Here is a 16533-nt window from a genome sequence, read left to right as displayed (position 1 = left end):
TAAGAGATATGACCGAAATTTATCAAGGGCATATACTACGGCAAGTAACTCTTTCTCGGTGGTAGAATAGTTCAATTGGGCACCTGAGAAAGTCTTACTCGCATAGTATATAGCATATTTTAGTTTACCTACCCTTTGCCCCAAAACAACACCCATTGCGAAGTCGGAAGCATCACACATAATGTCAAATGGTAATGACCAATTTGGAGGTTGCATGATGGGAGCGGATGATAGAAGAGTGCGAAGTTGATGAAAAGCATTTAGGCATGCTTCATCAGAGACAAATGGAGTCTCCTTGGCAAGAAGGTTGCACAAGGGTCTAGCAATTTTGCTAAAGTCTTTGATGAGCCGGCGATAAAAACAGGCATGTCCTAGAAAGGAGCGGATTTCCCTCACCGTAGTAGGTGGAGACAATTCAGAAATTAGCTCAACTTTCACTCTATCTACTTCTATTCCTCTTTTAGAGATGACATGTCCAAGCACGATTCCTTCTTGAACCATGAAATGGCTCTTTTCCCAACTTAACACAAGATTAGTCTCACGACATCTTTGAAGCACTTTTTTGAGATTTTGGAGACACGAATCAAATGAGGACCCAAAAACCGAGAAGTCATCCATGAAGACTTCTAAATACTTCTCCACCGTGTCCGAAAAAATTGACATCATACACCTTTGGAAAGTGGCAGGAGCATTGCACAATCCAAAAGGCATCCGTTGATAAGCAAATGTACCGAAAAGACATGTGAATGTGGTCTTTTCTTAATCTAATGGATCTAGGGCCACTTGATTGTACCCCGAATAACCATCTAGGAAGCAATAGTATTGTTGCCCAGCCAATCTTTCCAAGATTTGGTCAATGAAAGGCAGTGGAAAATGGTCCTTCCTAGTGGCAGAATTCAACTTTCGGTAATCTATGCAAACACGCCATGAAGTGGCGGTGCGTTTCAAAATAAGATCACCCTTAGCATTTTCAACAACTGTGATTCCCGAATTTTTAGGAACCACTTGAGTTGGACTAACCCATTTGGAATCAGAGATAGGATAAATGATTCCTGCATCTAGAAGTTTCACAACCTCCTTCATGACAACTTCCTTCATATTTGGGTTCAATCTCCTTTGAGCATCCCTAAATGGCCTTTCATCCTCTTCCATGTGTATACGATGCATACAAATAGAAGGGTCAATACCTTTTAAGTCAGCCACACTCCATCCAATGGCTTCTTTGTTAGCTTTAAGCACTTCCAAAAGATCATTCTCTTGGTTATTTTCAAGATTGGAAGCAATGATGACCGGAAGAGTCTCTTTTGGGCCTAAGAAGGTGTATTTCAGATTTGATGGAAGGGGCTTAAGCTCAAGAATAGGAGGAGAGATGAGAGATGGAACTGGTGGAGTACTAGAGAGTGAAGGAAGAGGTTCTTTCTTGCTTTTCCAAGGTGGGTAATCCAAAGTGGCCACAGAGTCCATCAAAGCATTCACCTCACTTATGGATCTTTGTGTGTCAAAATCACAACTTTTAAACATTTCACAAAGGCACGCCTCAAGAGGGTCCTTAGAGAGAATAGAGGGAAGAGTCTCCTATATGGTTTCATCTAAGACATCTACTAGGAAACACTCGTCTTCATCTATGGGATGTTGACTTGCATTGAAAACATTAAGTTTAACCATCATGTTGCCAAAAGAGATATCCATAATACTGGATCTACAATTAATGGTGGCATTGGCAGTGGCAAGGAATGGCCTTCCTAGGATGACTGGAATGTGATTGGTGAGATTAGGGACTGGCTCAGTATCTAGTACCACAAAATCAACCAGGAAATAAAATTTATCAACCTTAATTAGAATATCCTCAACAATTCCCCTTGGTTTCTTAATTGATCTATCGGCTAGTTGGATTACTACCGATGTTGGCTTCAAGTCCCCTAACCCTAACTGCAAGTAAACAGAGTATGGAATGAGATTGATACTTGCACCTAAATCAAGGAGAGCTCTACGAACCTCTTGGTTTCCAATAACACAAGAAATGGTCGGAGCACCCGGATCCTTGAACTTAGGAGGAGTGTTAGACAGAATGATGGAACTCACTTGTTCTGTTAAAAGCACTTTCTTAAGGTCCTTTCCCTTACTCTTCCTCTTTTGTGTGCACAAGTCCTTCAAAAACTTTGCATATGGTGGAATTTGCCCAATTGCATCTAGAAGAGGAAGATTGATTTTTACTTGTTTAAACACTTCCATCATATTATGAATTTTCTCTTCTTGTCTCCCAAATGATAAAGTCTCTTTCAAAGCTTGAGAAAATGGAGCTTTTGGCTCATAAGGCTTCTCTAATTGGGGAGATTGTGATAAAGATGACGGAATGTCCATTTTGGAACCACTAGCATCCAAAGAAATAGGAATAGGATTTGGAATGGGACGAATGCTACCACTTGGTTGCTTCAGTTCATTATCCTCCTTAGGTACCTCTACCTTATTATCCACTTTCCTACCACTCCTCAAGGTAGCAATTGCTTGAACTTGCTCATTTCCAGAAAATTCTGATGAAGGACTTGCTTGCGCTATAAATTGCCCCTTAGGATTGGTCTCAGTTTGACTAGGCAACTTACCTTTCTCTCTCACATTTAAAGAATTAGCTAATTGCCTAATTTGAGCTTCAAGCTTTGCAATTGATTGAGAGTGAGAATGAAACAATTGATTATCTTTTCGAAGATCACCTAAGGCTTGCAAGACCTTGTCCTCAAAAGCGGAACTTTTAGGAGGCGCTTGATTTGGATTAGAGTAAGATTGAGAATTTGATGCTTGAGGTTGAGAATAGGATTGAGAATTTGATGCTTGAGGTTGGGAGTATTGATTCACATTCTGAGGATAGAATGAAGGACGGTAACCTTGAGAATTCTGATTTTGATTTTGGAGATGTGGGGGAACATACTTTGCTTGGTAACCTTGATTTTGGGGAGGGTTTGCACCATCTCCTTGATTTCTCCATGCAAAGTTAGGATGATTTTTCCACCCCGGATTGTAAGTATTGGAATAAGGGTTGTTCCCTTGATGAATGAAAGTTGCATTTACTTGTTCTTGAGACTCACTTGGTATGACTTGTCCAAGAGGGCAATTTGAAGTATGGTGAGTGTAACTAAAACAAGTCATGCACATTTCTTTGGAAGGATGAGAATAAGATTGAATTGCCGGACCTTGATTCAAAAGGAATTTATCAAATCTTTGAGTAAGATTTTTGACCTCGACGGCAATTTCCATGGAAGAGTCTATTTGATTTAGAGCTTTCTTGCCTCCCATATTTGCTAAGTGACCACCCCTAGAAGATGAAGATCTATGCATTGAGTTTTCACTCATTTTTTCGAAAAGAAGCCAAATTGCATCTTCATTTCTTTCTATGTAGCTTCCGCCACAAGAAGCATCAACAATGCCCTTATTAGCATCGGATAAACTTGAAAAGAAACATTGAACTAATTGCCACTTAGGAATGTCATGACGTGGACACTTCCGTAGCAAGTTATTCAAACGTTCCCATGCTTCATGAAGGGGTTCTCCTTCTTGTTGTGTAAATTCACGAATGAAAGTTCTCATGGTATTGGTTCGACTTGCGGGGTAATACTTTTTTAGGAACTCTTGTTGCAATTGTGCCCAAGAGGTGATTGTATTTGGTCGCAAGTTGTTAAACCAATATTTAGCTTTATCTCGAAGAGTGAAAGGGAAAAGCTTCATTTTTAGGACTTCTTCCGGAACATCCGTGATTTTCACGGTGGAACAAACTTCCAAGAACTCATCTAAATGTTTATAAGGCTCTTCATTGCTCAACCCATAGAAAAGGGGGCACATGTTAATGGTAGAAGCCTTAATCTCATAATGATGAGCACGGAAATTTGGCAATTGAATGCAAGTGGGTGCATTATATTGATTTGGAGTGTAACGATCCCTAAGGACCATTGGAGGATTGAGAGGATTAAGAGGAGGATATGGCATTTGACCTTGTTGATGATATGCCATTTGACCTTGTTGAGGGTATGCCATTTGAACATATTGTTGTTGTTGCTCACCAATTGGGGGAACAACATTTGGCCTTGGCATCCCTAGATTAGGTTGTTACACCGCATGATTAACTAGTTGTGGCATTCCCAAGGGTGGATGCACACCTTGAGGATCCACAATATGAACTTGTGGTGGGTGGTGCACATCATTATGATCCACATGACCAAGATCTATAATGGGATCTTCAATTGGATTTATTGGGTCTTCCATTAAAGGTGATGGAAGATCAAAATTTGAAAAATTAAGATGACTATCCCTAATACTACTTCTTAAACGCCGAAAAAAAATTTCGAGATTTTGATTTACAGGAGCAAGAGGATGATTAAGTGATCTACGACCATGCATGCACTAGAACAAGTCAACACACCAACATTTCAAAATTTCAACCTCCACATACGATGTTCCCAAACTCCTCAATAATATCAATGCACTTAAAACAAATAAATGCCTCCACACGGGCCGATGCCTTCTACAAGAAGGTATGCTTGGACTTAAAAATAAAATAATTCAATTTAAGCCTCCAATTGGGCTGTCCAAAACATGCAAGATAGTAAACAATTAAGCACAAAAATTAAAGAGAAACTTACAAATGGTCCTTAAGCAACTTCAATTTTTTTTTTTTTAATTGCTTCCAAGTCTAGCGTTTGCTCCACTTTGCTTCAAATACCTAATTGACAAATCAAATGAGAAAATAAAAATTAAAATGACTTAAAAGTAAACAATCAACAAAGAACTAATGTCTAATTCAATTCTTTTAAAAACCATTAGATCCCCGGCAACGGCGCCAAAACTATGGTGCGACCAAGCGTGTGCACAAAATAATACACAACACTTTAGGTTTAGAAATAATGTCAAGTGGGCACCATATTTTAAAATTTATAAAACCACTAAACACTTATACTATGGAGTATGAAGTGAGTAGGGATCGTCCCAAGAGATCTAAACAATTATAGGTTTTTCAGAATTGAATTCTACTTTAGTACTTATGTGATTGCTAAAAAGGTTTGGTTTTGTGATTAGACTAATTTTAAACTTAATAATGCAAATAAAGAGTAGAGTATAAAAGATTGGAAAGAGACTTAGGGTGTAGGATTCACCACTAAGCACATTCCTTAGCTCACTCACTTTCAACTAATTGGGGAAATAATTAAATGTAATTCTAATGTAGCTAATACTTGCAAAGAAAAGTATGAAGCATCAATTTCAAGCTTGAATTGCATACCTAATGACAAATAAACTAAGTGTAGTGCAATTCACCAATCCAAAGAATAGTCCATCAATTCAAGTTACAATTCTAGCTTACATTAATCTAGAAGATAATGCAATTGTGACAAAAAGTATAGAATTCAAACATAAGTATGGATGGTCTACTTATCTAATAATTGAATTGCAATTAAATTAATTAATCTTAAATTAAACGAATTAAACATGAATTTAAAACTAATTAGACAATAAATTAACCTAAACATATAGTGCCATCCATCAAATAAAAGTAATTTTTCATCAATTTGAACACGATTACAACTAATTAACCACATGCATAGACATCACAAGAATCAATTTACAAGGAATTCAAGTGTATAGCTTGTTTATTCATCAATAACACATAAGACAACATGAGATTAATACGAATAAACAATTGAAAGAATTAAATCATGTTATTCAAGCCTATACATCAATTACATAAATAAATCCCCAAAAAGTATGAAAAGAGAGAGAGAATAGGTTACATGCTTAGGGTTTATCCAACCCTAAGTAGGAGAATTAGCCACTCATGGTTGATGGAGTTGAAGATAGAATAATCTCCATCCTTGGATTCATCATCTCTGAGCTTCTTCTCAAAACCCCAGCCTGTTCTTGCTTTTTCTCCTCTTTCCCGTGTTTTTCCAGAGAATAAAAATATCGATACAGAATACTAAAAAAACTTAATCAAAAAATAATATTCACCTAAATAAAATAAATACTAACCCTAATCTAATGGCTCACTGGGCCTTAAGTAACAACCCTATTGAAGCCCAATAGTTCACAAAATAAGCCCAAACAATAAAAAAAAATCTGTAATGTTGCCAAGTCCTGGGGGATCGATCCCCCACCCTGGGGAATCGATCCCCCAAGAGTTGGAAATTTCCTTTAAGCCTTATTTAGCTCTATCTTGGCTCCGGGCTAATTGGTTTGCTTCTTCATCTTTGGAAACATCATCAAAGGCTCGAGATTTACCACTTTCGAAGAATAAACACACTATACGAGCAATGGGCTACGACCTCTTTTTGTCATTTTCTGAACTTTTTCTGAATATCTTTGCTTGACTCCAAAAAGGCTTTAATGGACCGTTCTTAACTCATTTTAACTTTATCGCCCTGAAATACACATAAACATAAATTAGGACTAAAACATGAAATTAAGATAGATGCAAAGACTAAAATACCCTAACTTAGGTGCTGAAATGTGCAACATTTAAGCACTTATCAGTTCCGTTCTTCCACAAATTCTCTGAAGATGAATAACAATAAGCACATCTAAAATCGAGATCAAGATTCGTTAGCACATGGATCCAACCAACAAAGGATTAGAGGATTGTACTTAATTTTATAAATTAATTATTATTTGTTTCATATGTGAAGAATATCAATTTTTATAAATTAATAAATTAATTATTTTTTGCTTCATATGCAAAGAATATCAATTTTTATAAATTAATAAATTAATTATTATTTGCTTTATATGCAAAGAATACATATTGTACTCAATTTTTATAAATTAATAAACTCAATTTTTATAAATTAATAAAATTAATTATTATTTGCTTAGTAAAAAAAAGTGTTAATGCATAGTAAAATATTTAATAAATTAATTGGTGTATAAAATATTGAAATAAATCAATTGGTGCATAAATAATTAATTCACCACATATTATCCTCATACTTTCTTTTTTTTTTTTTTTTTTTGCTTTTTTTTTTTTACATCCTCATGATAAGGTTGGGCAGTGGATTAGACATTACATCTAGGCGCATCAAGTGGTAGGTTTCCGTACTTATTTAAACCGACGTGGTAAAATCTTATGAGGAATTTGCAGAATGAATAGAGATAAACTGTGAAAATGATTGTTCTCTTGAAAAATTGTATCTCATGAAGTTTCTTGTTGCAACTTCTAAAATATTCTTAAGTAATAGTACAAGTGCTATTGATAATTCAATTTCAAATATGTTAACTTTGACACAAATCAATGAAAATGATTGTTCTCTTGAAAAACTATATCTCATGAAGTTTCTTGTTGCAACTTTTGAAATATTCTTAAGTAATGCTAGAGTGCTAATGATAATTCAATTTCAAATATGTTAACTTTGACACAAATCAATTATCAATTAAAATTAAATAGGTAAAATAAAATAATTTCTGTAAAACTCTAACACAAATTACCTTTTATTGAGAGTTTTTAATAAAATAATTTTCCTATTTTATTTTCAATAAAACACATTAGACAAGGATATATTTAAAAGTTTCTATAAAACTCTAACACAAATTACCTATTTATTATCAATTTTTTAATAAAATAAAATCTAATTAGACAAGAAATTATTAATATAAAAAATATTTATTAATTGATATAGAAAATAGAATAATTTCTCTAAAACTCTGCCACAAATTATCTTTTATTATAAGTTTTTTAATAAAAGGAAATTTAATTAGATAAGGAAATATTTAAAGAAAATAAAATAATTTCTTTAAAACTCTAACACAAATTACCCATTTTATTTTCAATAAAACTCTATTATATTAGATAAGGATATATTTAAAAAGTTTCTATAAAACTCTAACATAAATTACATATTTATCTATTTATTATTTTGAGTAAAAATAAAAGAAAATCTAATTAGACAAGAATTTTTAATATAAAAAAATTTATTAACTGATATATAAACTAATATAATTTTTCTAAAATTCTACCACAAATTACCTTTTACTATAATTTTTAATAAAAAAAAATATAATTAGATAACGATATATTTAAAGAAAATAAAATAATTTCATATAAAACTCTACCACAAATTACCTATTTTTTTTTCTTCAATAAAACTCTATTACATTAGACAAAATATATTTAAAAAGTTTCTATAAAACTCTAACACAAATTACCTATTTATCTATTTATTATAAGTTTTTTTACTAAAAGGAAATCTAATTATACGAGTATTATTAATATAAAAAATATTTATTAATTGATATAAAAAAGAGGTTTCAAAATAATTTCTATTAAACTCTAACACAATTTACCTATTTATCTATTTATTATGAGTTTTTTAATAAAAGAAAATCTAATTAGACAAAAATTATTAATATAAAAAAATATTTATTAATCGATTTAAAAAGAGTTTTTAAATGAATTTCTATATAAAACTTTAAGACAAATTACCTATATATTTATTTATTATGATTTTTTAATAAAAGAAAATCTAATTAGACAAGAATTATTAATAGAAAAAATATTTATTAATTAATATAAGAAGAGTTTTTAAAAGATTTACTCTAACACATATTACCTATTTATCTTTTTATTATGAGTTTTTTTAATAAAAGAAAATATAACTAAAAAATAATAAATTTAAAGAAAATAAAATAATTTCTATTAAATCTTCCACAAATTAGCAGTTTATTTTCTATAAAACTCTATCATATTATATATTTATTATAAAAGAAAATCTAATTAGACAAGAAATTATTAATATAAAAAATATTTATTAATTGATATAGAAAATAAAATAATTTCTCTAAAACTCTGCCACAAATTACCCATTTTATTTTCAATAAACTATCTCACATTGGATAAGGTATGCGTTTTTTAATAAAAGGAAATTTAATTACACAAGGATATATTTTAAGAAAATAAAATAATTTTTTAAAAAACTCTACCACAAATTACCCATTTTATTTTCAATAAAACTGTATTACATTACACAAGGTAATATTTAAAAAGTTTCTATAAAACACCAATACAAATTACTTATTTATTTATTTATTATTTTGAGTTAAAATAAAAGAAAATCTAATTAGACAAGAATTTTTAATATAAAACAAATTTATTACATGATGTATAAATAAAATAATTTTTCTAAAATTTTACCACAAATTATCATAACTTTTTAATAAAAAGAAATCTAATTAGACAAGGATATATTTAAATAAAATAAATAATTTTTATAAAACTCTAACACAAATTACCTATTTTTTTCCAATAAACTCTATCACATTAGATAAAGATATATTTAAAGAGTTTCTATAAAACTCTAACACAAATTACCTATTTATCTATTTATTATGAGATTTTTTAATAAAAAGAAACCTAATTATACGAGTATCATTAATATAAAAAAATATTTATTAATTGATATAAAAAAGAGGTTTTAAAAGAGTTTCTATATTACTCTAACACAATTTATCTATTTATTATGATTTTTTTTATTAAAAGAAAATCTAATTAGACAAGAATTATTAATATAAGAAAATATTTATTAATTGATTTAAAAAGAGTTTTTAAAGGAGTTTCTATATAAAACTTTAAAATGAATTACCTATTTATTTATTTATTATGAGTTTTTAATAAAAGAAAATCTAATTAGACAAGAATTGTTAATATAAAAAATATTTATTAATTAATATAAAAAATAAAATAATTTTTCTAAAACTCTACCACAATCTATCTTTTATTTTGAGTTTTTTTTTTTATAATAAAAGGTGATCTAATTAGACAAGAATTATTAATATAAAAAAATATTTATTAATTGATATCAAAAGAGTTTTTAAAAGGTTTACTCTAACAAATATTACCTATTTATCTATTTATTATGAGTTTTTTTAATAAAAGAAAATATGATTTCTATAAAACTCTACCACAAATTAGTGGTTTTATTTTCTTTAAAACTCTATCACATATAACCTGTATTTATATATTTATTATGAGTTTTTTAATAAAAGGAAATCTAATTAGATAAGGATATATTTAAATAAAATAAAATAAAATAAAATTTTAAAATAGTTTATATAAAACTCTAACCCAAATTACCAATTTATCTATTTATTATGAGTTTTTTAATTAAAGAAAATCTAATTAGAGTAGAATTATTAATATAAAAAATATTTATTAATTGGTATAAAAAGTAAAATAATTTTTCTAAAATTCTAACACAAATTACAGTTTTTTAATAAAAAAAAAAATCTAATTAGATAAGGATATATATATTTAAAGAAAATAAATAATTTCTATAAATTTTACCACAAATTACCTATTTTATTTTCAATAAAACTCTATCACATTAAATAAGGATATATTAAAAGAGTTTCTATAAAACACTAACACAAATTAACTAAACTCTATCACAAATTAACTATTTTTTTTTCTTTAAAACTCTATAACATATAACCTGTATTTATCTATTTATTATGAGTTTTTTAATAAAAGGAAATCTAATTAGACAATGATATATTTAAGGAAAATAAAATAATTTGAGTATTTATTTTTTAATATAAAAAATATTTATTAATTAATGTATTTACCTATTTATTATGAGTTGTTTAATAAAAGAAAATCTAATTAGCCAAGGATATATATAAAGAAAATAAAATAATTTTTATAAAATAATTAAAAAGTATATGAAAAGAAAATTTTGATAAGTTACAAAACATTTATTATGTGCATCACATGTGCCTTTTATTAGTATATATATATATAAACATATATAGATAGATATTGATGCACATATTTAAAATTTAACGTGGGTGGACCATAGTTAGTAAAATGCGATACGGGAAAAATACAGGTACAGAAAGGTACGAGTGTAATTCGATATTTTTTTAAAACTATGTTTAAAAAATTCGGCAAAAAAATACGAAAACTTAAAAATACGAATACGAATACGTACGCGTATAATACGTTATATATACTAAAAATTCGAGATAGAAAATTCATCTATACACATCTTATTATATTCTTATATATTATATATTTGTAAGGATAATAAAAAATATGTAATAAATAATAAAATAAATATATTACAATTGACACTATATAATAATCATAAAAAAAAAAATTCATAAGTATATAATGTGATACTCTACTAAAACATTTAGGTGGTGTGGTGATCTACAAACGATCATTAAAAACTATAACAAAACAAAAAAAAATATCTACAAATATAAATATCTACAAACGATCCCACAACAAAACAAAAAAACTATAAATATCTACAAATATCATTAAAAACTTATGATACTTCAAAATTATAGTGTTCTACAAGTGTGTGTGTGTGTGTGTGTGTGTATATCTTTCATTACTTTGATTAAAGATCATACATTGGAGTGACAATAATAAAAGATTAAAAAAAAAAAAGTGATACCTTGAATATATGCAGAACAACTGTGTGAGAGAGTGGTCACAACCTTCCCCAAGATTGCACAACAAATAACATTATTTTGATGGCGTGAAAGATAATGGCTATACTAAGCAAAAGACGGTAGCTTGTGTTTCAGAAAAATACTCTATTAAAAACAGAAGTTCGTGAACGAAAGAAAAAAAAATAATAATAATTAGGTTACGAATTAAACGGAGCAATCTAAACGAATAAACGCATTAAATAGGGGGTGATGGACAAAAAAAATGCATATTTTACTATATCATTCAACTCATCGACAAATGAAAGTATAGTTTAAAATTCGTATGTCGTATGTACACGTTTAATTCGCGTATCATACACGAATTAACTACCTAGGGGTGAACTATCCTACATAAAATTTATTTCAAAAATACTTTGTAAATAAAGATAAATTATTAAGTAATGGAACTATGACATGGACTCGTTCAATCACGAGACCGGGACCACGTCACATCTTGTAATTTGGATGGGGCCGGATGGGGCCTAATAATTTATGACGAGTAACCATCTTACAACTAATGTTATAGGATCAATTTTGAACATATATATTTATTGGTGTACCATATTCTAAACTCTACATGGGTGTCCTATGAACCATACATAATTCATCTAACAACGAGTAATATTTACAACTAAGAAGACATTACCTTCCAACCAAGTTTAAGAAAGGATAAATTTCACTGATCTTTTACGTTATTTGTCAATATTTTAGGTAAACCTCTTACTTTTTGTAATTGTACTTATGTTCTTTGAGATTCTGATTTATATAATAAATTTACCATTAAACACTTGACCTATAATTCTATTTATGTCATTTGAAGTTCTGTTTTATATAATAGATTCACCCTACTGTTAAACACTTGACTAATACAAACAGAATCTATTAATTTAAGCAATATAAAAAATTAATAGAAGAACAATTTTATCTTTTTAATATCTGAAATAATAATAAATTTTTTATTAAAAAAAGGGTAAAATGACCAATATGCTTACAAATTTGTCCAAATATTTCAACACGGAATTTTAATCAAAGAATGACAGCCACCAACCTTGAACCTTGCTTCTGTCATTTTCTTGCTTGTCTCTCTCTTTTCTCACATACATCACATCTTCTTTTGTTTTGTTTGTTTCCTTGCTGTTTTACTCACGTATCTAGAGCTAGAAAAAAAAAAAATAATAAAATAAAATAAAAAATTGAAGGGCCAACCATAAACAACAATATGATAAAATAAAAAAAAATAAAAAAAATAAAAAAATAAAAAAACCAAAATAAGAAATAGCAAAAGAGGGATGTTTTATGAATTCTGACTTCTAAAATTTTTATAGAATTCATTGGAGGAGAAACGACAAGAGTCTTTTTAAAATTTGAAAATTATTTTAGGCCACATATTTATCACGGTTTTTTGTGAATGTTTTAGGGGTTTAGTTGGGCTATTTTTGTAATTATCACTCCCTCGGTTTCATATTAGTAGTCCATTTTTCGTTTGTAGAATGTCCCAAATTAAATGTTCATTTTGAAAAGTTAAAATTTGAAAGGAGACAATGCATTGATTACATATTCTCATAAAAAGTTATAAAATAAAAATGGATAATTAATAAGGGACGGAGGAGTAAAATTTATGTATAAAATACTAAAATAAAAAAAAATTCCAATGAAGTCCATTGGCCCCACTGGCTCCGCCATTACATATATGTTTGTGAATATAAACATATATTGATGCACATATTTCAAATTTTGCATGGGTGGACTACCCCACACAAAATTTATTTCATAAATATTTTGTAAATAAAGATAAATTACTAAGTAGTCAGGAACCATAACACAGACTCGTTCTCGTTCAATCACGAGTCTGGGACCACGTGACATCTTGTATGACGAGTAACCATCCTACAACTAATGTTGCAGGACCAATTTTAAAACCTGGTCCCACCCACGTGAAGTTTGAACATATATATATTCATTATTGTATCATATTTCAAACTATATGACCCACGCAAAATTTATCTAACTAGTAATACTTACTACTAAAAAAATATTACCCTTTCAACAAAGTTTAAGAAAGGATAAATTCCACTAATCTTTAATGATGTTTGTCAATATTTTAAATAAACTTTTTATATTTCATAATTCTACTTATATTATTTATGCTCTGTTTGGTTGAAGGAATGAAAAAATTGATGGAATGGAGAGGGGAAGAAATAGATGAGTCATCCCTAGGGAAGAGAAGATGTCTCCCTTAAATTTTGTTTGATTTGATGGAATGTATAGTAGAAATGATAGATTAGGTGACACATTATTTTTGTTTGTTTGAAAAGAAAAGAAAGAGGGTTTTTATATTTTTTTTTTACCAATATACCCTTATTATTTAAAATTATAAAAATTCTATATTTATTCCAAGTTTATAGGAAGGTTAGAAATGAAAAATACATATTTCTATTAATAGTAACTTATTTCTCTCTCCTCTTCCTTCCAATTTTGGGCGGATAGAAAAATACAAAGAAAGGAGAGGATGTTTCATCCCTCCTTGCTTCCTCCCTCTTTTCTCTTTCCTCTAACCAAATGCGAAAAAATATTTTTATTCACCCTCTCATCCATCCCTCCCCAATCCTTCCCTCCAAACAAACACATCATAAGGTTCTGATTTATATAATATACTCACCCAACAGTCAAACACTTGGCTAATACAAACAAAATCTACTAATGTCAACAATAGAAATTTAATAGAAAAACAATTTCCCCTTTTTAATATCTGAAATGATAATAAATTGTTTATTAACAAAACAGTAAAATGACACTATGCTTACCAATTTGACCAAATATTTCACTGACAGAATTCTAATCAAAGAGTGACAGCCACCGACCTTAATGTCACGGGCTTAGAGTTTCAGCACCACTCTAGCTGCTCCTGTGCGGCACCAAGACGTTGCTTTCACTCTCGCAAGTACTTGGTCAACCTAACTCCCGTGCACACCTTAGCCAACACACTCTCCTCGTGCGCTTACTAGTGTTGTAGTTGCCCTCGCCCTCTCCTTACTTGGCTTGCACACTCACACACACTAAGGCACTTAAGTTGGCAAGGAAAAAACACTTCTATTACTTCAAAGAATGCTTTGTACAAGGCTAACACTCAAGCTCTCTACAAGGCTCTCAAGACTCACTCCAGGACTTGTTCCCTGCAAAATGAAGTCCTACCTCTATTTATAGGCATCCCCATCCCTAATGGACGGCTAGGATGCATTCTAACCAACGGTGGAGATTGATTATCTAGAATCTTCTCCCACCTTCTTCACACTTCCATACTTATCTACTAGTATCTACAACATTCTAGAATTCTCCATACTACTCCACACAACTCTGGAGAACTCTAGAACCTTCCACACACTTCTACACATTTCTACACATATCTAGAATCTTCCACATAACTCTAGACTATTCCGGAAGACTCTAGAAACTCCACTTGCCATGCAGTTGCCATGCAGCGTCCTCCTCAGCGTCTGCGTGTCGCCTGCGTGGCACAACCTCCATAGGCGGGGCGTGACATTAAGCTTGCTTTCGTCATTTTCTTGTTTGTTTATCTCTTTTCTCACATACTTCACATCCTCTTTTGTTTTTGTTTGTTTCCTTCTTGCTTTATTCACACATTTAGAGTCAGAAAAATTGGTCTAAAGGGGCAACCATCAACAATAATATGATAAAAAAATAAAAAATTAAACCAAAATAAGAAATAGCAAATGAGGGGTGTTTTATGAATTTTGACTTCTAAGATTTTTATGAAATTCATTGGAGGAGAAACAACAAGAGTCTTTTTAAAATTTGAAAATTATTTTAAGGGTTCAATAGGGTTATTTTTACAATTATTAAAATTTATGTATAGAATACTAAAATAATAAAAAAATTCCATTTGAGGCTACACACATATTGATGCACATATTTCAAATTCTGCATGGTGGACTACCCCGGACATAATTTATTTCATGAATATTCTGCAAATAAAGATGAATTACTAAGTAGTCAAGAAACATGACATAGACTCGTTCACGTTCAATCACGGGCCAGGACCTTGTGACATCTTGTATGATGAGTAACCATCTACAACTAATGTTATAGGACCAATTTTAATAAATGGTCCCACCCACGTGCAGTTTGAACATACATGGGTGTACTATGGCCCACGCAAAATTCATCCAACTAATAATACTAACTAGTAAGATATTACTCTTCCAACCAATTTTAAGAAAGGATAAATTCTCTAATCTTTTATGATGTTTGTTAATATTTTATATAAATCTCTTACTTTTCATAATTTTATTTGTGTCATTTGAAGTTCTGATTTATATAACAGATTTTCTCTCTTATAAAACACTTCACCGATACAAACAGGATCTGTTTATGTTAAAAATAGAAGAAAATTGATGAAAGGACAATTTTACCTTTTTAATATCTAAAATGACAACAAATATTTTTTAAGAACAAAATGGTAAAATGACACAGTATGGTTACCAATTTGTCCAAATATTTAATTGACAAAATTTTAATCCAAGAGTGATAACCACCAACCTTGAACCTTGCTTTTGTCATTTTCTTATTTTTTTTTTCTTTTCTCACATACATCACATATTCTTTTATTTTTGTTTGTTTCCTTGTTGTTTTACCCACGTATCTAGAGCCAAAAAAACAAAGTTTTGGAACGGGCAATCATAAAAAATAATATGAGAAATAATTTTTTTTTAAAAAATAAAATTATAACAAAGGAGGGGTGTTTTATGAATTTTGACTTCTAAACATTTTATGGAATTCATTGGAGGAGAAATGATACGAGTCTTTTTTAATTTTGAAAATTATTTTAGACCAATGAGTTACAAAATGAGGGATCATTTTTTAAATTTGAAAGTATTTATCATGGTTTTTTTTTTGAAATTTTTAGGGGTTTAGTGGGGGAATTTTTATAATTATTAAAACTTATGTATAGAACACTAAAATAATATAAAAATTCAAATGGAGGCAATTGCCCCCACTGGCAATGCCATTATATGTGTGTGTGTGTGTGTATATATATATATTGATGAA

The 16533-nt window shown here is 29.8% G+C and overlaps 1 long non-coding RNA gene and 1 other non-coding gene across 2 annotated transcripts; one reads left to right on the top strand and one right to left on the bottom strand.

Moving 5' to 3' along the window:
- Positions 1–3475: 3475 nt before the first annotated feature.
- Positions 3476–3582, top strand: LOC132305839 (small nucleolar RNA R71). The gene has a single exon (XR_009481713.1). It is a non-coding gene; the product is annotated as a small nucleolar RNA R71 (small nucleolar RNA).
- Positions 3583–5663: 2081 nt separating this feature from the next.
- Positions 5664–15032, bottom strand: LOC132303326 (uncharacterized). The gene is made up of 3 exons (XR_009481172.1): positions 14328–15032; positions 12515–12623; positions 5664–6398 (listed from the first exon to the last, which is right to left on the bottom strand). It is a non-coding gene; the product is annotated as an uncharacterized LOC132303326 (long non-coding RNA).
- Positions 15033–16533: the final 1501 nt, after the last annotated feature.

The sequence above is a fragment of the Cornus florida genome, unplaced genomic scaffold (genome assembly GCF_030987335.1).
Source record: "Cornus florida cultivar Cherokee Brave unplaced genomic scaffold, ASM3098733v1 CherokeeBrave_3.0.0_Hap2_Chr04, whole genome shotgun sequence".
Lineage (NCBI taxonomy): Eukaryota > Viridiplantae > Streptophyta > Magnoliopsida > Cornales > Cornaceae > Cornus > Cornus florida.
Note: the sequence above shows the minus strand (reverse complement) of the source record. Positions and strands in the feature narration are given on the sequence as shown.